We start from the raw sequence: 22,388 nt of genomic DNA on the forward strand, positions 1-22,388 counted from the left end.
TCCCTTTGGTCACGGTGTATATATTCACAGTTTTCCATTAGAATTTATGACAGAATAAACTGAAGAGCCAATATTTATTTTGCTTAGGTAGAGATACATTTAACATAAGGCTGTATCAATTTCATTAGTCCTTTTTCAAGTTTGGTTTTCCTTGATTATTAAATTTCTCCACGTAATTGTTTTAAAACTTTATAGTGCTTCAAGATTATTATAATAAGCATTTTCACTTTCTATATTGTTTGACTGTTTTTAGACTAAATCTTGAGGTGTACAGTTTTTTGCTTAAAGTTATTTAAGCTCACTAAATATCCTCTAAGATTTTTTCCTTTCAAACTGACATTAGCTTTTCTAAATTGCCTAATTTTTTTATGCCTCATTATTAAAAGGAACATTATTTCTGCTATTAGCATTTTTTGGTATTTTGCTAACTAGCTAAAAGTTTCAGTTGAACTGCTTATTTATTTATGTCAGTGATATTTTAAAATATATGTTACATGGAATTTTTGTGTATAAAAATCTTGATTAGTTTTCTAGTAGGCAAATATACACTGATATTTTTTCTAATATTGAGAATTATATTAATTCAGTTTTTCAGCCATTACATGATGGCCACCTGGTCTGCATTGTTGATAATTATGAGGCTGCTGTAATATCATTATCATCTCTTTTCTTTATTAAAGGCAGTTTTAAAGTTTCATTCATTAGATTCATATATTTGATCAATTCTAGGAATTTCTTAGATAACATATTTTCAAGTATTGCAACTAATGCAGTAACACTATTCTGTTTGCTTACACTTAAATAGAATGCATATGGCAGATTTTATCATGTTATGTTATCTCTTAAATCAACTATTTTAATATTTTTATAGTGTTATATCTTTCTGCTATGGTCTGTGTAATTTTAAAGATCTATTTTGTAGTTCACTAATTTTATTTTCAGCTATATCTAATCTGATATTTAATTGTCCATTGAGATTATTTCAAATTAATTAATTACCTAATTAATTTTTAATAGACAATCTTTAGCACAGTTTTGAGTTTATAGAATAATTGAGCAGAAAGTACACAGAATTCCCATAGATTTCCTCTCCTTCTGTCTATAATTTCCCCTATTATTAACATCTGAACCAACAATGACTAACGATAGTCCATAGTTTACACTGGGGTTTACCCTTTGTGTTATACAGTCCTATGGATTTTGACAAATTCCTAATGTTATATGTCCACTGTTATAGAATCATACAGAATAATTTTACTGTCCTAAAAAATCCTTCTCTATTTATCCTTCTCCATTCCTCACTGCCCTCTCCCCAAACCTTTGGCAGCCACTGATCTAATGTTTCTATAGTTTTGCTTTTTACAAAATGTCTTATAATCACACGGGGCATTTTGTTTGACTGGCTTGCCAGTATGTATTTAAGGTTCCTCCTTGTTGTTTCATGGCTTGATAGCTCATCTCCTTTTGTCACTAAATAATTAATATTCCATTGTGTGGATGTAAATTGTGTGGACTGTTTATTCACTCACCTACTGAAGGACATCTTGTTTGCTTCCACATTTTGGCAATTATGAATAAAGCTGTGTTAAACATTCATGCACAGCTTTTTGTGTGAATATGTTTTCGGTAAATACCAAGAAGCACAATTTTTGGATTGTATAGCAAGATTATATTTAGCTTTGTAAGAAACTGCAAAATTGTCTTCCATGGTGGATGTACCATTTTGTATCTCCAAAAGCAACAAATGAGAGTTTCTGTTGCTCCACATCCTCACTAACATTTGGTGTCAATGTTTTAAATTTTGGCTATTCTAATAGATTTGCAGTGGTATCTCATTGTTATTTTAATTTAAAATTCATTGATAATATGAGTTGAAGTATCTTTTTATATATTTATTTTCCATCAGCATATCTTCTTAATGGGGGTCTGTTCAGATATTTGAACACTTTTTAATTTGGTTCCTTATTGTTGAATTTTAAGCATTCTTTATATATTTTGAATACAAGTTCTTTATGAGGTAAGTGTTTTGTAAATATTTATCTCAGTCCGTGGCTTGTCTTTTCATTTTCTTTATGTGACTTTTATTGAACAGAATTTTTTAATTTTAATAAAATCCAACTTATCCAGTGTTCTTTCCTAGATCCTGTTTTTTGGTGTTTTATCTAAAAACTCACTGCCAAACCCAAGATCATCTAGTTTTTCTCCTATGTTATCTTCCAGAAGGTTTTTTAATTTTGCATTTTACATTTTGGTAATTGATTCATTTCAAGTCAATTCTGTGAAGGTTGTAAAGTCAGTGTCTAGATTCTTATTTATTTATTATTTTTTTTCCATGTGGATGTCCAGTTTTTGCAGCACCATTTGCTGAAAGACTAACTTTCTCCATTAGATGACTTTTGCTCCTTTGTCAAAGATTGGTTGACTATATTTGTGTGAGTCTATTTTGAGGCCCTGTAAGCAGTTTCATTGATCTATTTGTGTATTCTCTTGCCATTACCACACTATCTTGATTACTATTGCTTTATAGTAAGCAAGTCTGGAAGTTAGGTGAGTCAGATAGTGTCAATCCTCTGGCTTAGTTCTTCAGTATTATGTTGGCTATTCTGCTTCTTTTACTTTTACATATAAACATCAGGATCAATTTGTTGACATCCACATTCATTTTTATTTTAATTCCATTGATTTTGAATATGACAGAAATGGAGATAGTCCAAAGTCCTGGTTTTGAGAGGGAAGGTATATTTTTAAATCTTCATTATTTATTCATAGTCTTGTATTCTTTGCTTATTTGTGTTGCCTCTTTAGTTAATTTAAATATTTTAAACATCTATGTTTAATTATTTTGCATGAGATACTTCAAATATATAATATCCTAGAATGTCTAGTTATGTCGCTTATTGTTTCTCACACATGACAGCTTGTTTATTCATGTGTTTTGTTATTGGAGATCATGAATTCATATTCATCAGGTTTTTAATGTGGAAAAAATGTTAGACCTTGATTGAGCATACATCATTGCAGAGAGAATTTATTTTTGTATTTAAAAGGACTGAGGCACATGGAACTATTACCAACCTGGATTACATACAGTGAATTTTTTGACATTTATTTTGGGATTCTTCCATATACAGACAATGTGTGTATAAATTTTGAGCCCATATGACGGAAGGCTGATGGCCCCAAATTCTTGGAGAATTATTTTACTCCTCAAATTTTAGTCCAAGAGAAGTAGTCTTTCATCTTTATTTGACAGTTGGGTGGTTTTATCTACCCTGGCATAGGTCAGAATGTGAGGTGAAGATTTTTATTGACATAATTTATTGTGTAAGTTCTCTCTACCCTTCAAAAAAAGAGGAGTAACGAGGGGCATAGGGCTGGTAAACTAATTCTATCAGCTTGTTTGTTTGGTGACTCTTCTTCTTATGATAGTCTCTCATGGAAAAACACTCACATTTTGTACACACTCCCATAGTTCTATCCATGTCTTTCCCCAGTCTTTCAATACTATTCCTTCCAGGTTTCTGGTCAACTGTCTAAGGCATTTGCCATTGCCCATGAATCTGAGTATACCTTGGCCACTTCTTTCTCCAAATAAAGTTGATGACCTGATTTACTGTCCAAACTCAACCCTTTGGAAGGTAGTTTCTTCACTGCGGTCCTTCAGGCCACTTCTAAATGGGGGTTTTGTCCAAGAGCAGTTCATTTTTGGCTTCCACTCACATACCAAGCAGATACATCCATGAACTAAGATTGGGCTCTTTCCTCCTCTGTAAGCTCATCAGAGGGAAACTCCCTTAGGGCTATGAGCTGAGAGAAGCATCAGTGAAAGAATGGTAAAAACACGGTGGGCCCTGGCCTTCTGTGTTACATCTTACTTATGCTCTCTAGAATTAACCATAATTCTAGATATATCATTTCCATATCATGATAGATTGTTGCACAGTGTCTCCCCATCCCTGACCTTGTGACTTGGAGGGTTTGATAATACCTACTTCATAATGAGTAGTCCTGGCTGCATGGTTGCTTGATGTCCTTTGGTCAGTCAGCTTCTATCAGATATCATTAGCAAAACAAAAGCTATTTTTAAAATAATGTATAGTTATCTACTGTGGATGGCCTGGTTTTGCTACAGGATCCAAGTGATTGTATTATAGATCTTGTATTAGGATTTGCCAGAGCCTCCACATGGTACTTTTTCCACCTCAGATACATGTATTACCATGGGACCTTCAAGTCATGTGCTCTAAATGGCAGAGCCCTGTTCTGGGCCCACACAAAGTCAGGACCCTCTGTCTCATCCAACAAACAGGTTAGGTCAGTATTTCCAACTGCAATATATGCTGTCTCCAAATCTCAAAGGGTGTTCTGCTTCCTTCTTAGTTACATGAGATGCAAGGCACAAAACATCTTTTGTTTCAGCTTCACTGATGTACCAGGGTTGTAAATCCTTGCAGTGCTTACCTCTCATTCTTGAGAATGCATGTGTCTTATTAAGGTATTTAGAGGACTCACCAGGTCTTGTTCATCAGGAGCAATTACATAATATCATCAATATAGTAGATTAATATATTATCTACTGAATGGATTATTTTCATTTGGATATCCAGATAGTTCTTGTTCCTTCATACAATATTCTAATAGAGAGCAAGAGAAATAATATAGTCTTCAGGAAAACCAGAAATATATGTAGTCATCTCTCCCAGGTGAATGCAGAAGATTCTGATTTTTTTCTTTTAATGGTTATAGGAAACAAAGTACTCATTAGATCAATAGCCACATACTATGTAAACAAAATTGTGTTAATTTGCTCTAGAAGAGACACCACATCTAACACAACAGTGGCTGCTGGGGCTACCAATTGGTTAAGTTTGCAGTAGGCTACTATTATCCACTGTGATTCATTAAGTTTTTGGACTGACCAGGCTGGGGAATTGAATGGGGCTACTACTGCTATATTATTTAAGTCTTTGAGAAGAGCATTAATACCTGCACTCCTCCATGACACATTATTGTATCACTACCTTAGCAGAGGGAAGGCATTTCAGGGGCTTTTACATGGCTCTTACCCTGCAGGTCAAGATTTTGCCTTGTGAGGATTTTGCCAGCTTCTAAATATGGCCATTTCAAATATACATTGGGTACCAGGGAAATGATCAATAGTTGGCTCTGAGGACGCCATAAGAATGAACATACCCCATAATTCCAGTTATTACTTGGCAAATCAAACTAGTCCATCCACAGAGAACAACTATAAAAACTAATAAAACATATTTAAAATAGCTGCTTGAAGCATAAGAAATCCAGAAAGACAACAGAATTAAGGTCTAGAGAAGAACAAAGAATAGATAGATGAGCATAATATTTGAAACAGCTTTTCCCCTTGATATGTCTGTTGTTTAGAGGAAAAGTGGAAATATACCAGCCCACAGGAGCACTAAATCTCACCGTTCAACCATCTCAATTTTTGAAATCGATTGTGTGATTCCAGATTACTAGGACCCTTGAACATCTGTCAGATGCAAATATAAGTCTTCTCAAGAAGGAAGAAAACATTGACCTGGGATTCAAAAATTACTTTTATAATTAATTATATACAATATCAGGCATTTAATGAAAAAAATATGAGGCCTGCAAGGAAAGAAGCCATCATGTTAGAAAATCAAGAGAAACAAATACAATCATAAAGAATGACACAGAGGATTCAGATAATGTAATTATCAGTTACAGACTTTAAAATAACTAGCTTAATATGAAAAAGGCCTTAAAAGACAAATCTGAGAATTTCAGTAGAGAAGAAAAAAATGCAATGTGAAACAAATACATAGTATAGAACTAAAAAAACCGAAATAACCAAAAGAAATAATTTAATTGATAAAGTTAATAACAGGTTAGAAATTGCTGAAGCATGAAACTGAAGAAAATTGCCAGAATGAAGTACAGGGAGGCAAAATAATGGAAAATAGAGAAAAGAAAGAGAGTAAGAGTTGCAGAGAGGTCTAACATTGCATGCAACTGGAGTTCTAGGAGGAGAGGAGAGAAAATGACAGAATGAATATTTGAGAAGATAATTGCTAAAAATGAAGAAAGATTTCAGGATACAGATTCAAGAAGACCTAAAGGATCAGAAGAAATATAAGTAAAAAGAAATCCATACCTTAGCACTTCATAGTAAAACCCCTGGGGAGGAAAGAGAAAGAATAGACATTAAAAGAGGTGAAAGAAAAAAATATTATTTTCAAAGAAGTAATAATTGTCTCAACAACTGACTACTCCAATGAAACAATGAAAGCAGAAAATGCTGGAATAATATCTGCAAAGTATTGAAAGAAAATAACCTAGAATATCATATCCAGTGAAAAATGTCTTTCAAAAAGGAAGATGAGAAGTCAAAATGAACTAACTTATGTATGATAGCAAATTATGAAAGCTGGACAAGAAAATAACACCAAAAGAAAATAATTGTTCGACTTCAAAGGATAATAAAACAGAAAACCCGGGCTGTAATCCTTGAAAGAGTTTAAAGTGCATGAGGTGAGCTTCATATTTATTATGAATTTTCTCCTGAAAGTATTTTATAGTTTCTGGGGGCAGGGGGGACAATGTTTAAGCTTGGCAGTGCATTCTTGCTGGGCTGAAGAGACAAAGATTAGAGTTTGGGGTCACCAGTATGGATGGAAATCAAGGAACAAAATTTAGGAGAGAAGGTAGCTACAGAAAATGCTTTCTCAGATATGGGCATTCTCTTTTGCTTTCTTTTCTTTTCTTTCTTTCTTTTCTTTTCTTTTTTTCAGACAGGGTCTCTCTGTGTCACCCAGGTTGGACAGGTTGAAGTACAGTGGCGTGATCTTGGCTCACTGCATCCTCCACCTCCCTGGGCTCAAGTAACCCACCTCAGCCTCCCAAGTGGCTGGGACTACAGGTGCATGCCACCACACCTGGCTAATTTTTGCATTTTTTTGTAGATGTGGGGAGGTTTCACCATGTTGGCCAGGCTCTTGGGTCCAAGTGATTCTCCCACATCAGCCTCCCAAAGTGCTGGGATTACAGGCGTGAGCCACAAATGGCCAGATATGGACATTCTGATGTGCCTTTGTTCTTCATCCCAATTTTTGGATTTTACGCCAAAGTATATTTTCTTGGGTATGGAGCAAAGAGGATCTTCCTTTTCTTTCTTATCTCTATGTCTTAAGTATATTTTCTCGTTTTCTGTATCCTTGGTGCTCTGGCATTTGAAGCCTGGCAAACACAGAGAATTGCCTCTCCCAGGGTTAACTACTTCCTAGAGATAACAACCAACTTGCCTGCCAATATACCTTTGATATGCAAGCCAATCCACCCTGAATTCACACCCCCACCCATCTCCTTTTCTCAGACTTCTACAGAAATCATTCAAGTCATCCAATCTTAAATTTTAACATGTGTTTAGCCTGCTCTGTCCATTCCTTCCCTTGAAAACTAGGAACCACAATAAAGGCTTCTCCCACAAAGTCCCCTTCTTTCTTCACTTGCTCATCTCCCTCCAGTGCTTCCCTATGTGGCTCTGCAGGTGCGCCGTGCCACCTGTTTCTAGGAGACTGTGACTGTAATAACAACTTCTTTCCTCATGGCAATAGTTTTTGTGTCTGTATGTCTTACTATACCTGCTCAAAACAAATCCTCATTATGTATTTTGAACACTCTGAGTTATAAGTAGCCAGCATTTTTTTAAATTAACTAACAATCTTGCTCTTTACTTGATGCAAGCACCAGCTTAAAGACCTCTTTATTTACTACAGTTTGAAATATGTGGACTGAAAATGCACCGAATTGGCCTACGACCTTACCAATTTTATCCCTTCTAGCCAATTTAAATTTTAGTCTGATGAAACCATTTCTGATTAGGGCCATTCAGTTCCCCATATGGACACAAAAAAATCTCCTATTTCTCGGTCCTTAGAGTAACTTAGGCTGGCTATTGATGGAATGTTTATAAAAATTGGTTCACCCTTTCTTTCTATAAATAGCACATAAAAATCTTCATTAAATCTGATCTGAGATTCTGAGCAACAAAATAAAATTAGAACAAGAAAGTAGGTTGCAAAATATCTGATGGAAACATCAAGGAATTGGCTGAAGATGCACTTGACAGGAATCTTATACCTAATTTTGTTCCTGCTCTTTGAAAAAGCTATCTAACTGACTTATCTCTGGGTAAATTAAGCAACTAATTCATTCAAATAGAGATTTACTGCCCAAATCCTCACTCCTTTCTGTCATCTGTATGTGGGAATTAATGCTGCTTTTCCTCTTTTACTTTTTCATTCTTTTAACTATGTGAGCAAGATGTATGTCATTCATAGGTCTAGATTACAGATTTAATTTTTATCATAACAATTCATGAAAATAGATGGGGAAATAGATATTTCGATTTAAAGAGTATTCAGAGATGTTGTTATAACATTAGCGTTATAGGGTAGATCTTTATCTAATCTAGTGGGAATTTAGAGCAATTCTAAAGCATGCATTTAAGAACCATAAGGACTGTCTGCCTTTATTGCAATTTTAGCTTGTTCCCAATTCTGGAATGGTGATTGGGGAAGCCTCTTTACTATTATTAAAGTGTCTCTGTATTGCTGTTTTAGTCAGTTTGGGTTTAAACAACAGAAGTTTATTTCTCATAGTTCTGGAGGCAGGGAGGCTGAAAATCCGAGATCAGAGTGTCAGCATAATTGAATTCTGGCAAAGGTCCTTTTCTGGTTACAGACTACTGACTTCTTGTTGTATCTTTATCTGGTAGAAAGAGAGTGCAAGCTCTCTCTGTGGTCCCTTTTATAAGAGTATTGATCTACCAGGAGGGCTCCACCCTCATGTCCTAATTACCTCCCAAAGTCCTCACCTCTTAATATATTACGTTGGGAGATAGAATTTATATGTATATACATTTTGGAGGGGTCACAAATATTCAGTTCATTGCATTTGCTGTCTTAGAAAGCAGCAAATTATTTAAAACAAAAATGATTACTTCATTTAATGACTTGCTGGATGTTTATTTTTCTAAACATTTAATGTCGCTTAAATTTATTTTATTTTTCACTCTATAAATAGAAAAACGCAGAGAGGAAGTAAGAGAGAGCCTGCCACATGCATGCCACATGCAAGCCACTTTGGTACTACCAGAGTGAAAGCGTTCCTGTGTAGGCACCAATCAGTTAGAGTAAATAGACATAGTGACATGTGTATTTAAATAGTTTATTTTAAATATCTTCTATGTGCATACCCCTATGCCATGTGTCTGCAGCTGGGGAATGATATGAAAATGAATTACCTAAACTTATCTTCAATGAACCACTATCCCAGAAGGACAGATAGATTTATAGCCCTCTCTTCTCAGGAATTTCATGACACTGTTCTCTCCTCCTTCTGTGACCATACCTTCCTGGTTTCTTAGGAAATTTGTCCTTCTTTATTTCAAAATTAAATGTGTAGTTACTCAAGATAAAAATCTCTTTAAATGTATAGCTTCTCCCCTGATGATCTTTATTCTTCTGGATTCATTTACTATTTCAATGAGAACATTCACAAATTCATCTCTCTGGACCAGATCTATTTTGCAAACAATAAATCTGTGTATAAAACTAGGTTGTGCAAATTAAACACATATAAAAATAAACACATGATGTTCTCATGCAAACCTAGCCTTTTTCCAGTGTTCTCTATCTTTGTGAATGGCATCACCCCAAACATCTAGCAGTCATATTCAAAACCTCCTATTTATTCACTCTCATACCAGAGCCGCTGCCAACTCAGCAAAAATTCATCCAAATATTTATTGAATCAAACTGCTTCACTCTATGTTCATGGCATTCAAACTATTGTTCCAGGTACTCTCTATTTTATTCAGATGGTGTAATCACCTGCTATCTTTTCTACCCCAGCACATCTTCTATGTCCACCCTGATAAGTACACCTTATAATATTTTCCTTTGTAACACTTCTGTCTACATGAAATTCTATTACTACATCATATTATAACCTGTATTCATTTATTGTTACCAGAATGTTCACTCAGTGAGGGCAGGGCTTTCTGTTGTGTTGATCACTGATTTATCCTGAGTACCTAGAGCACTCACTGGTATATAGTATCTACTCAATACATACTTGTCAAAGTATCTGTCTCCTTCGTTAGAATTGCAGCTTTATAAGGCTGGACTCTTGACAGCCCAGTTCCTCCTTATATTACCAATAACTACAAGAGTGCTTATTACTTAAGAAAATCTCAGTTATGTTTGTTGATGACTAAATGAATGTATAAATGAATATACTCTATTTACTTCCAAAGAGTTTTCTACTTTTCTTTCAGAATAATATTTTGAAAACATAAAGCAGACCTTATCAAACACATCAAACTGCTACCCATCTGCCCCACTCCCATTACATATAGACTTAACAGAAAACTCATTAACATAAACATTGATAGTCTGGCCTCTTCACATTTTCCAGTCTTGTATCTGCCTCACTGTCTGTCCCATCCACTGCAGTCTGTTTTTCATGACCTGATACTCACCATGTTGCTTCCGGCTATAGTGATCTGGCACATATTTTTGCCTTGCCTGATGTGGCCCTTCCTCCTCCTCCTCCTCTTTATCCTAAGCTTTTCAATTACATGTTACTTCCTCACATAAGTCTTACCTGGCCTTCCTGGCTAGGAAAATTCTTTCTAAGTTCTTATAGCACTTCTCTTTTATTGCACTCGTACAATATTACATTTATTTTGTGATTCATTTATTAATGTCTGCCTTCCTCTATAAAATTGTAAGCTGTATTAGGGCAACTCCTTGCCTACTTTTGTTCAACATTGTATGTCCACTAACCAGCATGAAGGCTGGCACATAGTTGGCAATCAAAAATGTATGTTAAATGAATGGATTTAAACAGATGAATATGGAATCCCATGAAAAGTGTCACATAATGCACACATAAATAAAGTACATAGAGGAATACTTGGCAGGACTAGCTTTGAGTGAGTTTCCATTCAAGACTTAGTTGCATATTGCAGGGTCTCAGCGTCTCAGCAGGAAACATATCACACTGAAATTCAGGTAATTAGACAGTTTGCTTACTTACATAGGTTTGGGCAGGGATTAATGAAACTAACAAGGGATTAATTAGAAACTAACAAGTGCAGGTGGCCCTGAGGCCTAAAAATGGAGGCATAGAGTGATTGCAGATCCCAGAGAAGCTAGCTGCATGGAGAGGGCCACTTGACCAGAGCTGGCCTTCAGTAGAGGAACTCGTTCAGCTCATGGTTAATCTGCAGACAAGGGGCTGAGGGAAGGACTACCCTGTGTTTATGTATTAGTTTCCTGGTATTGCTGTAATAAATATTCACAGACTTAGTGGCTGACAGCAACATACGTTTATTACTTTACAGTTCTTGATGGTCAAAACTCCCCCATTGGTCTCGCTGGGCTAAAAGTCAAGGTGTCGCAGGGCTGTGCTCCTTCCGGAGACTCCAGGAGCCAGTCTGCTTCCTTGCCTTTTCCAGCTTCTAGAGGACACTTGCATTCTTTGGCTTGTGCTCCCTTCCTCTGTCTCCAAAGCCAGAAGTGTAGCATCTTCATGTCTCTCCCTGACTGTGACTTCTGCTTCTGTCCTCACAACACCTTCTTTCTCACTCTCTCTCTCACTCTGACCCTCCTACCTCCCTCTTGTAAGGAAACTTATGACTAGATTGTGCTCACTAGATAATGCAGAATCATTTCTCCATATCAAAAACCCTTAACCTAATCATAGCTACGAAGTCCCCTTTGCCATGTAAGGTAACATTCACATATTCTGAGGATTTGAATATGGACATTTTTGAGGGAACATCATTCAGATTACCATATTTTCCCTCCACTTTTCTGCCAGTGCCTACTACTGGGGAAGCCATGGGGTAAAGAAAACGATTTGTGTCATCTATATCAATCAGCCTCCCAGGGTACATGCTTGATAGATTTGGAAGGATTTGGATTTGGAAGGAGAAATGGACTATATGTAGAGAAGCCCATATGTAGGAATTAATATTATATACTAGGTTGTATATTGGTTCTATCCTACCCATTTTATAATCTCAACAGACTTTTTCATTTATAACTTTGATTATTTTAATACTGTGTGTATATAAAACTATAAATTTTTGAAATTAAAAATTTGATTTTAAAAATTAAAAATGTGATATTGTATAGAAAGCCCATATTTGATTTGATTTATTGCAATGTTATTTTTTCAAATAAAATCTTCTTAGATCCAAAAAAAGGAAAAAAAATGTTAATTCATTACAGATTTATTTGATTTTAAATGTTTTAAAATACATAATAATTTAGATAGTTTGAAGAAAATATGGTGACTATAGATTTGATGTATTAGACAGAGGTTTTGATTCCTCCCATGTGACAATAATCCTCCATGTCATTGGATTCTAAAGAATTACTTTAAATTGAAATAAATATTTCCTTCTTAGGTGGAAAATTCTTAGACCAAGTGTATAGTAATGTCTTCAAATATTTAAGACTGCAAACCCAAGAAATATATAAAATATCAGAATTTAAACCACCAGGAAAACCATTTTAAAAGGATATTTCAGAAAAGAATAAAAGAGAATGAAAGGATTTCCTAATTTGAGATTGAAAAGTGAAAGACTCATCTTGAAACTAAAGCAATGATAAACTAAACAGCCAAAGCGATACTTGTAAACATTTATGTATTGACCAGTATAATGTTGTATAATTCAACTTCTTTTTACGGTCTGGCTTCTCTGTTATAAGGGACTCTTGGTTTACATGTTAATAGCTGTTATCTTGTGAATTGTGGCTCAAGCTCTTGAGAATGTTTGTGAAATGTGTTATTGTGGTTATGAGTCATTCTAGTCACTGCCAATATCTCTTCATTTTCGGGAGTTAGAGGAAGATGACTCAGTTAAGCCAAAATAATTGATGTAGCACATTGGTGAGGATTTATTATTATGTGCAGCTGTTCTTGAATATTGTCTTTCTCAGAGTGCTGGCTCCCTTTTTTGGACATATTATCCCAGAATATAGAGGTCTTTCATACAAATACTTGCTAACTTGAAATTGTTTCTAGGAAGTTGACATACATCAGCCATAGATATTAAAACATTTAAAGGTATCTGATTCTGTAAGTAGGCTTGCTGGTGCAATCAGAAATCAGTTTATTCTATTAACATTTCTATAAGTCATGCATGACACTCAAGATGAATTATGTCTGGGAATTGCTAGGATATATTTTGCTTCCAGAGATCTAGTTAGTCTTTTAATTATTCTTCCATACACTAAACTTTCTTTTGATGTCTAGAGGCTTGATAAATATCAACTAATGCTTTCTTTCACACTTTGGATTTGTAGAGTTATTTGCCACTCACTCAAGAAAATGGAAATGTTCCTTTTTCTGTATTTTTTCTAAATATGTTCTAATTCATTAATTTTATACTATTATATCTCAGCATGGTAAGGAGGAGACAACATAATAAATACTGACCTATTAATTGAAAGTTGCTATATAGAAAGACAAATCCATCTGGTATTATTTCATATCGAACAATTATTCAATATTATTATAACCATTGCAAGATGAAGGCAGAAATAATTTATTATTCTCTAATAGGGTATCATTTGTTCAAAGAACTGAAGAAATTTAGCATGGTGACAGGCAGGGTTTTAAGAGAAGGGAAGCCTGGCTCTTGAGGAGACCAGAGGCCACATATATGTACCAGAAAAATTATATATGTACCAGAGACGACATCAGAATGGGCCTTGTGTGTTACGAAAGATATTTCAGACAAAGCCACTGGGAAGCTGTGTGACTAGTGACAAGTTGTTTACCTCTCCGTATCACAGTGTTTTTATATAAAAGATGGGAATAATAATGCTGGCTGCCTCATCAGATACTTGTGAGAATGGAATGATTTTGCACATACATTAGAAAAAAATCATAAGTATTGGACAGATGCCAAGTTTACTGTTGAAAAATTTAAAGCAGAAAAATGATACCATACATCAAATCTCATCCAGAGTCCATGTCTTCTTTTATGGTATGTTTGGTATTTCCTGTATCATTATGACATTTTCCTAGTTTTCTTACACTAATAGGGTAAACAAAGCAAAGAATTGCCTAATCACCAGGAAGTTCATTAAGAATGGTTTAAATGAAATTAAATTTTCAGGCCACTTAATATCACTCAGACTTTCCACTTTAAGGATAATTTATCATTTTTTTTATAGTCTATATTTGGACAGTTACCATAAACATGGCTTGATCAGCTCAATATTCTGTATAAATCTAACAGAAACCAGAGGCTCTCTTGCTGTATCTGTTTCCTAAAGAAAACAGTCCATGCCAAGTTTCTGTGGCAAAGGTCAGTACTTAATAGATACTGTGGTACAACTTAATAACCTTATAAAATTCTGGATGTTAAACCACAACTTGGAATCACAGCCTTATTTTTTACATGTGCTCTTATGCACATAGATTTCGGTGCATAAACAGATTTCTTAAGCATTTTCACTTCTTTGATTTCAAATGTATGTAATATTTTAAAAACGTATATTTTTGTGTTATTTTCACCAATGCCACCCTTGTTTCTTTTAGTTACACACTCTTTCAAGGCAAAATTAGAAGACAGGTAATTGTAAAGTCATTATGAATTATTGAATAAAAAGCACAACTGTTAGTGCTTTTTAAAATTATGTGGGAATAAGAATCATGACAGACTTGCTTCAGGCACTGCAGTTTTCCCTCCCATTTCCTTGCCTCCTCTCACATCCTTTCTCCTCCTCTCCCCTCCTCTTCCTTCCCCTTTCCTTCCTCTCTCTGTCTTTCTCTCTCAATATAAAATCATCCCTGTAGGCAAAACTCTGGTATTTATTTCCATTAAGATGCTGAATGTTTTCCAAATCATTTTCCAAATCACTTATACGTGAATAATTAAAAAACAATAAAATGTATCAATATGTAAAACATTTCACTTGAATACATATTTGGAACTTTCACATAGCATTTTTACTCATAAATTAGGTGTCATACATTGAGATGAATTCATGTTTATGTATATATGCTAATTAGAACAATAAGGATTTTTCGGATTATAAACGTGTTCTTTTCCACTCTACCAGCTTGCTCTTATATTTAAGTGCAAAAAAGAAGAGCACTTTTTGTCTGAGTATAACATTGGAATTTGAATTGAGGTTGTGGACAGTATGGCTACTGCAGTGTGGTTGCTAGAGGCAGTCTGCTGATTCATATGTATGGGTTGAATAGACCGCACTTTCGAATGGCACCTACATGAATCTAACCATAGCTTTGAAATAAATGAAAGGAAATGATTCAGCCCAACTGGAGTTTTCATAATGTTCTTAAACTGTGGACTGCAAGGATCCTGGGCGATTTTCTAGTCCTGACTGCATATGACAGATGGACACAAAGAGCCAGAAAGGTACGACTGACAGCTATGGTTCCTGGAGCATGGAACCTCACCTCAGACGGAAGGAAGGCACATCCCTAGGCTTCTGCCAAGTCCAGATGGTCTTTACTAATTTCTTTTTGATGTTCTTTACTTTCAGCTTTAAAAATAATATTCATAAAAGTAATATGTGCATTTCTATAAAGACAATGGCTTATTTCTCTCACTCTGCCTGTTTTAATGGCCTGTCTTGGTACTTTTCCAGTTTTTAAGGGGAAAGTAATAAAGCTCAAATACCTTCTAGCTGTCCAGCTTACCACTCTGTAACTTCCTCATGTTATGCCCGTCATTTTATAATACATACCTAGAGAAGACTTTCATTTGATAGGACTTAAAGCCATACTAATAATATTAGCCACTGTCGTATTTTTGACTTAGAATAATTTCTCCATTTCCATTTCTCTAGTTAACTTCCTTTTATAGTCAAAGAAATAAAAAGCTTACATTGTTTCCCTTCCAACATTAGGAACATAGACCAACTAACCAATGTATTACTAAGAACCAGAAAAAAATATGAACTATTCTGGAAATGGTAGATGGAACTTGATTCAGGAGGGCAACTTTTATGCCATGGAGATAAGAAGTATAAGAAAATGTTAAAAACAAAAGATTATATAACCCAAATGCTGAATATCTGTGAAGCCACATTGATCTGCTTTTTTACACATAAAATAAAACTAATATTACTGATGAAGAGACTGAATCTTCACAGTTTGAGTTCATGAGAACACATTTATCATGACGTTCAATTTTTAAAGTCTCAGACAAAATGTTATATAATATAAATGAATACTGTAGTCTCTTGAATTCTGGCTTGTATAGAAATTTCTACAATATCCAGAAGAGAGGAAAAGGTGAAGAAGAAGAAACAGAGTTCAGTGAGTGTAGTGTTTATCTAATTCCAACTTCAAGACATACATATCTGAGCATGTGTGCAGTGAGAGAGGAGCTGGGACACTGAGACTCAGAACAGCTCTGATCTTGGAGAAAACTGTAAGCTCTTAATGAGGGTCATGCACCAGGATGTGTGGAGACCAGCCGTGAGGTTGAGGACTGGAAAATGAATGCAGGCCCTTCCTGCAGAAGGCCTTCTAGGCCACCCTAAAGGATCTAGATAGTTTTCCCCCATAATATTTGTCCCTGCTTTTCTTCCTTTATTTTTCAGTTTATAGAAGTATATCCTTAATTTTTTCAAAAACAATACACAGGAAAGAAAAATTCTGATGAAAGTTCTCATCCACACTTCCTCTGGAAAACAGTATTTTATCTTGTTTAACATAGGCCTTGCCTTTCTGATGCTGCTCCACTTTAAGTGTCTGGTGGGTTTTGGCTGTTTATTCATGTTTATGAATGAAGAATTAGGTAGATTAATGGGTCTTTTCTGCTTTATTGACTTCTTCTCTGATAGCTCTCTATATTGGCAGGGTATGTTGACTGTGAGGTTTCAGGTAAACCTTTCGGTTCTCTTAGTGTGCAAACCACAACAGGGTCTCATCCCACATGCTCTGTTGTGACCTTTTCAGGTTGGGTTAGTCTGGGTCCCCTGAGAAGGAGATACCAAGATTAGAGGTGCAAGACATTAATTGGGGAAAACACACATTAGAGGAACAGGGGAGAAAGGAAGATAAGGTGCAGAGAGTTTTCTGACCATGAGGCAAGCCTTACCTCTGTGAAGACAGGGAAGGAAGGAAGGTAGAATAGGTCATCTTAGACGGCAGCACAGTTCCTAGAAAGATTATGCCAGGCTCTTGGGAAGCTCTCAGGACAAAGTAGCATGTTAAAGAATTTCTGCATCTTGTAAGATGAGCCTGCCTCTGTGTTCCTGCCACTCTCAGTCATTGGCTGAGAGAGCAGGAAGTGTGGTCTTTGAGTGTGTTATGGTGGTACAGTCAGAGTGCAACAGCTGGAGATGTCAACCAATCACCGTCTCTGTTGTTGAACAGCCGAGTAATTCACTTTCATGGTTGCCACACATGCCCCCAACAAATGTGGAGTTTATTTCTGCTCTGCAGAAATCTGTGCTGGGCATGTTACCTGCTATAGTCAAAAGAATGCAACAGAAATGATTACGTGTAACGTATGAGACTGAGGTTTAGATCATGCAATTTCTTTCCATGTCATTTGCTCATAAGGCTTTTTTCATTTGCTCAGAAGGCTTTTTTTGTTTGTTTGCTTCTTTTTGTTGTTGTTGTTTTTGGAAATGAGATGCCATGAAAGAAGTCTAAATGCCCTGAGATGACCATGAAGAAAATCACTTCAACCACATAAAGAAAGAAAATCTACATGAAGAATCATGGTGATGACAAACATGCAGACAAAGCCTTTTTGGATCTTTTTGCCCAGCCCAGTTACCAGCCCAGTTACCAGCTGAGAGATTGATCCCAGACAAAAATACGTAGAGCAGAAGCACTGCTCTGCCCAAAATCACAATCCAAAGCATCACAAACAAAATACAATGGTTGTAGTTTCAACTCTTTAATTTTAGATGTACTTGTTACTGTATGGAGGGGCCTACCTTATTATCCTACCACACTCAGATAGTGGCTGTGAGCAGCCCACAAGAAGCCTAGCCTTTGAGTGGATATGGCTAATGAAGTTTCCAGGGAGAATATTGGAAATTTTAACTGACCTCTTTTACTTGTCTATTATAAAGTGAGAGAAATCAACCAAAAAAGGAGCTGTTTCACATTCAAGCAGAATTTACAGGAACTATTTTTAACTTAGGACGTGCCAGGTTAGAAAATAAAACTATGTCTCATTCCCAGCTTCTCCAGCTGGCACAGTCTCCAAATTAGGAAATAGATGCAGAACCAAAATTAAATCCAAGGTGCTGCCTGTAAAATGTGGCTTTGGGGTCAATATTAAGTCAAAGATCTTCCTGGAAGATGCTTTGTGAAGAAATAAAAAAAAAATTTAGTGGTATATTGCTTTGATCTCTGCTTGAATAAAGGGCACCTAAGGATATCAAATGATTTGTCCCATGCACCCTGATTCACAAACTAAAGCCGAGGGGCACATGTCCTTTTGTCTAAGGAGTGGGTTATAATTCAATGTATAGAAAAGACATATCTTTTATAGAAACTGTACCAGTTTGGACTGAAGTGGACAAGAGATTTCAAAATGAAGTGAGGCCTATGGGCCCCCAAACTTTCATACACAGGAAACAAGCTGAGAAAATCACTCAGCTGCAAACATGGGCAATGTCTTTGCAACATGGTACAACAACATGGTATAGCTACACTTACAGGAGACCCACTTCTGGAGAGCAGAGCTGGACTTTAATCACTGTACATTTATTTTCCCCAGAGCAGCAGGGGTTGACAACATATGCTAGGTGGATTTCAAAATTGCTGTGGATGACTGACTACTGTGTAGTTTCCTGTTTTCCTCTTTTTTTGAATGACAGGGGCTGTTGCAGTTATTCTGTCTCTATTTTCCCAATATATGTTGGGTGTGGGTCAAGAAAAATATCTTTTAGTTTTTTATCCGTTCATCTCTGAAGATAAGATGCCCAAAGAATAACACCTGAAGAAACTTACTCTCACCTGGACCCAATTTAGATAAAGAAATTCTTGTCCCCAAGCCTAGGTCTGATGTAATAGAATGAAATTTTGGGGGAGGGTGACGAGTGTGTTTTTCATGAGAGAGGAAATTTTTGTGGACTGAAGGCAGAAGGTGTGTTTCCAAAATTGGTCCCCACAATACTTGTTATCCCAGTGTGACTTTACCTTGACCTCATTAATTATGAAGTCTATTTCCCCTCTGCTGGAATCTGGGCTTTCCTTGGTATCTGTTTTTCCAACAGAATATAGCAGAAGTGACCGTATAAAACTTCCCAGTCTAGTCTATGGCCTCTGCCTTTACCACTTGGAAGCCGATGGACTTGTGAGAAGAGCCACTGTTTCAATGTCATCATGCTATCGAGAAGCCCAAGCTAGCCATGTATAGAGAGGGCTGCCACGTGGAGGCGCACTGAGAAAGCAATGTGAGTGAAGCTTTCTCAGACCTTCTAGTCCAGCCTAGCTGCAAGCCAGCTGCAGCTGACTGAATAACCCTTGTGCAGTGGAAAACTCTCACTGCCCCCAATCCTGGTCCGTATATTTATGAGCTAAACTGCTAACTTTTGGAACATTTTATCATGCAGTAATAGATAACTGAAATAGGGACAACTCTCCAGTCTTAGAACATTCTAGCTTCACCCGTATCGATCGCTCAATTTCCTTAGTTAGTATGTTTCTGGTGTTAGCCCAGGGGGTAAACATGACTACTGCACTTGTTTGGGACACTGATTTGTGTAGCTTATGCAATTGCAGTTTTTGATCAATCATCTCATTTTGTGCCCTGTCTCCTATTCTGACTTGTTATATTTATCAACACTGCAGAATTTATTCATGAGAAACAAACAAACAAAAACCAAATAAAATTAACACACACACACACACACACACACAACTTCCTTCCTCTGCTGCATTTTTCTCCCATGGGAACCTTTCTTTTTTTCCTGAAATGTGCCTTAATCTTAGTTCAATTTTCCACTTCCTTCCATTCTCAGAGTTTTAATGAATTTATTCTTTATTTAATAACTTTACAATCATTCAGTGTTTAGTGGGATGTAGGAGTCGTAAACTTGAGTGTCTAATCTATATTTGGAACAAGAAGTCCATTCACCTACATTCTAATCATTATCCATTAATTCCTTTATTATTTCAACAAAAGAATCTTCATACATAAAGGATCATAGTAGTTCTTAAGCATATTCTGTTAGGAGCTTACAATACAATGAAGAAGACAAGCATTTGAACAGGTAACTAACACAAGTCAAGGTAAAATGAGAGCTGGAAGGGAGCAGAAAATGTCACTCTTTATTATATTATAGTTGAAGTTCTGGTATACACGTGTAGAATGTGCAGGTTTGTTACATAGGTCTACACGTGCCATGGTGGTTTGCTGCACCCATCAACCTGTTATCTACATTATGTATTTCTCCTAGTGCTATCCCTCCCCTAGCCTCTCCACTCCCCGACAGGCCCCAGTGTGTGATGTTCCCCTCCCTGTGTCCATGTGTTCTCTTTGTTCAACTCCACTTATGAGTCACTTTTATTTCTGATGTAGAAGTGTGGAGATGACTTGACAAAGGAGCACACATGTGAGCACCCAGCACTTGGCACGCAGCCTAATGTGCTCAAGTAGGTACATGAAAGAGATTTGTTCATTGAAATGTTTAATGAAAAGTCTTGAGTCTTGAAGCATGAGTATGACTTCAATAATCAGACAAGATGAGATGAATTTTCATGCCCAGGGAAAAGCAGGAATTAAGATTTGAAAGAACCAACAATGGTACCAGACAGTCTCCTAGCATGTCTGGGGTGCTGGATACGTGAAGGGATGAAGTGACCTATCTGGCTCCAAAAGTAGTAGAAATGATAGTAACATATATATAATGTATAAGAATATATGTATATAAATATTTCTTTTTTTCATTGATACTGGGAAGTTTCTTAAACACAGTAGTGATAAAATATGAGAAGAAAGTAATGATGAAATTATATTGACTTGGCAATTGTTAGGAAGTGAAAGATGAGAAATAGAGGAAAATCAAAGAGAATTTTCAGATTTTTAGCTTGAGGACTCATATTTAGCTGCTTCCAATGAAAGCAGGTGGAAACAAACAAGTATTTCAAAAAAACCTGCATCAGAGCTTTTCGATTGAGAGAGTTTATGTATGATGTAATTAGCAGGGAAATGGTGGCAAAGGACCTCTCTGTGGGTCGGATGCCCACTTCTCTCTTCCGCAGTTGTGATCACATGACCTAGATTGTGAAACTGAGCTGCCACTTAGTCTGATTCATTAAACAGTGTCCTAAACATAGACACTAAAGTAGTAACATGAAATCTTGGCAGATGGCTGTTAATGGAGATCTGAAAACCCATTATCTGGTAACTTACCCATATATTATTTTTTCTCATAAAAATAGATTATTCAGACCATAGGTAGCCCTTAATAGCATTTAAAAGAGCACACTGAAAGAGCTCATTTCTAGTGAAAATGCAATGAAACTCTTTCAGCCTCAATCCCAAGAAAGCAAGAAAAAATGGTTGTGATATTTCAAATCAAAACTAATTTGTTAACCTTTATGGACACTTTTGAAAACTTTATTCCAAACAGTACCTGAATTATCTGAAAAAGAATCCCATTGGATTCACAATCTTAATAAGAATTCTATCCTGTTTGTTGTTTCTGGATCTTTATGCCATACACTATTTAATCGCTCAAAAACTTTCTGAATGGTTAACATATTCTCCCCGTTTTCTTACACCAGGCCTCTTACATGAGGACCTTCTTCCCTTTAGCCTGCAGGTTTTATCTGTTGTTTATGTATAAATGCTTTTTTCAGTAAAAAAATATAAATCTTAAAGTTAAGAATGAGTGTGAGATAAACAGACCTCTGGTTAACCTGAGCCTTTATATCCTAGATGAAACTCAACCCTTTCTGAACTGCAAAATAATCTTCTATTTCTCTCCCCCTCATTCCACTCTACCTTCTAATGTAAAACTCATTCACATTAAGGTATCAATGAATGATATTTCTCCTTAAAGTTATTTAATTTTAAAAGCTTTTTCAACAAATATCTGAAATGTTGAAGTTATAGTTTCTGGAAGATCTTAAAGCACAGATGTGCAGGAAAGTATTCAAGAGTTGAAAGATGATTAGCTTGAAGTTCCATGAAGTTAGATGACCAGTGAAAGAAATTTCATAAATAAGGAGCCAGTTTGGAAAAGAAGAGTCTTTCCGGGATTTGAAAATCACATGATATCAGAAACTATCTACTTTCCAGTTTACAAAGCCACCATTTAGCTGGGTAGCCAGGTAGCCACATTTCCTCTTATTTC

The 22,388-nt window shown here is 36.0% G+C and overlaps 2 long non-coding RNA genes across 2 annotated transcripts in view; both read left to right on the forward strand.

The window, feature by feature from the left end:
- The window catches only part of LOC112133515 (uncharacterized), a 298,342-nt gene that overhangs the window by 148,161 nt on the left and 127,793 nt on the right, over positions 1 to 22,388 (forward strand). The window lies entirely within an intron of this gene.
- Positions 15,228 to 22,388, forward strand: part of LOC112133480 (uncharacterized) — a 77,418-nt gene continuing 70,257 nt past the window's right edge. The window contains exon 1 of the long non-coding RNA XR_002915151.3: positions 15,228 to 15,469. This is a non-coding gene — a long non-coding RNA (uncharacterized LOC112133480). The remainder of the gene's footprint in view (positions 15,470 to 22,388) is intronic.

This window comes from Pongo abelii, chromosome 4 (genome assembly GCF_028885655.2).
Source record: "Pongo abelii isolate AG06213 chromosome 4, NHGRI_mPonAbe1-v2.0_pri, whole genome shotgun sequence".
NCBI lineage: Eukaryota > Metazoa > Chordata > Mammalia > Primates > Hominidae > Pongo > Pongo abelii.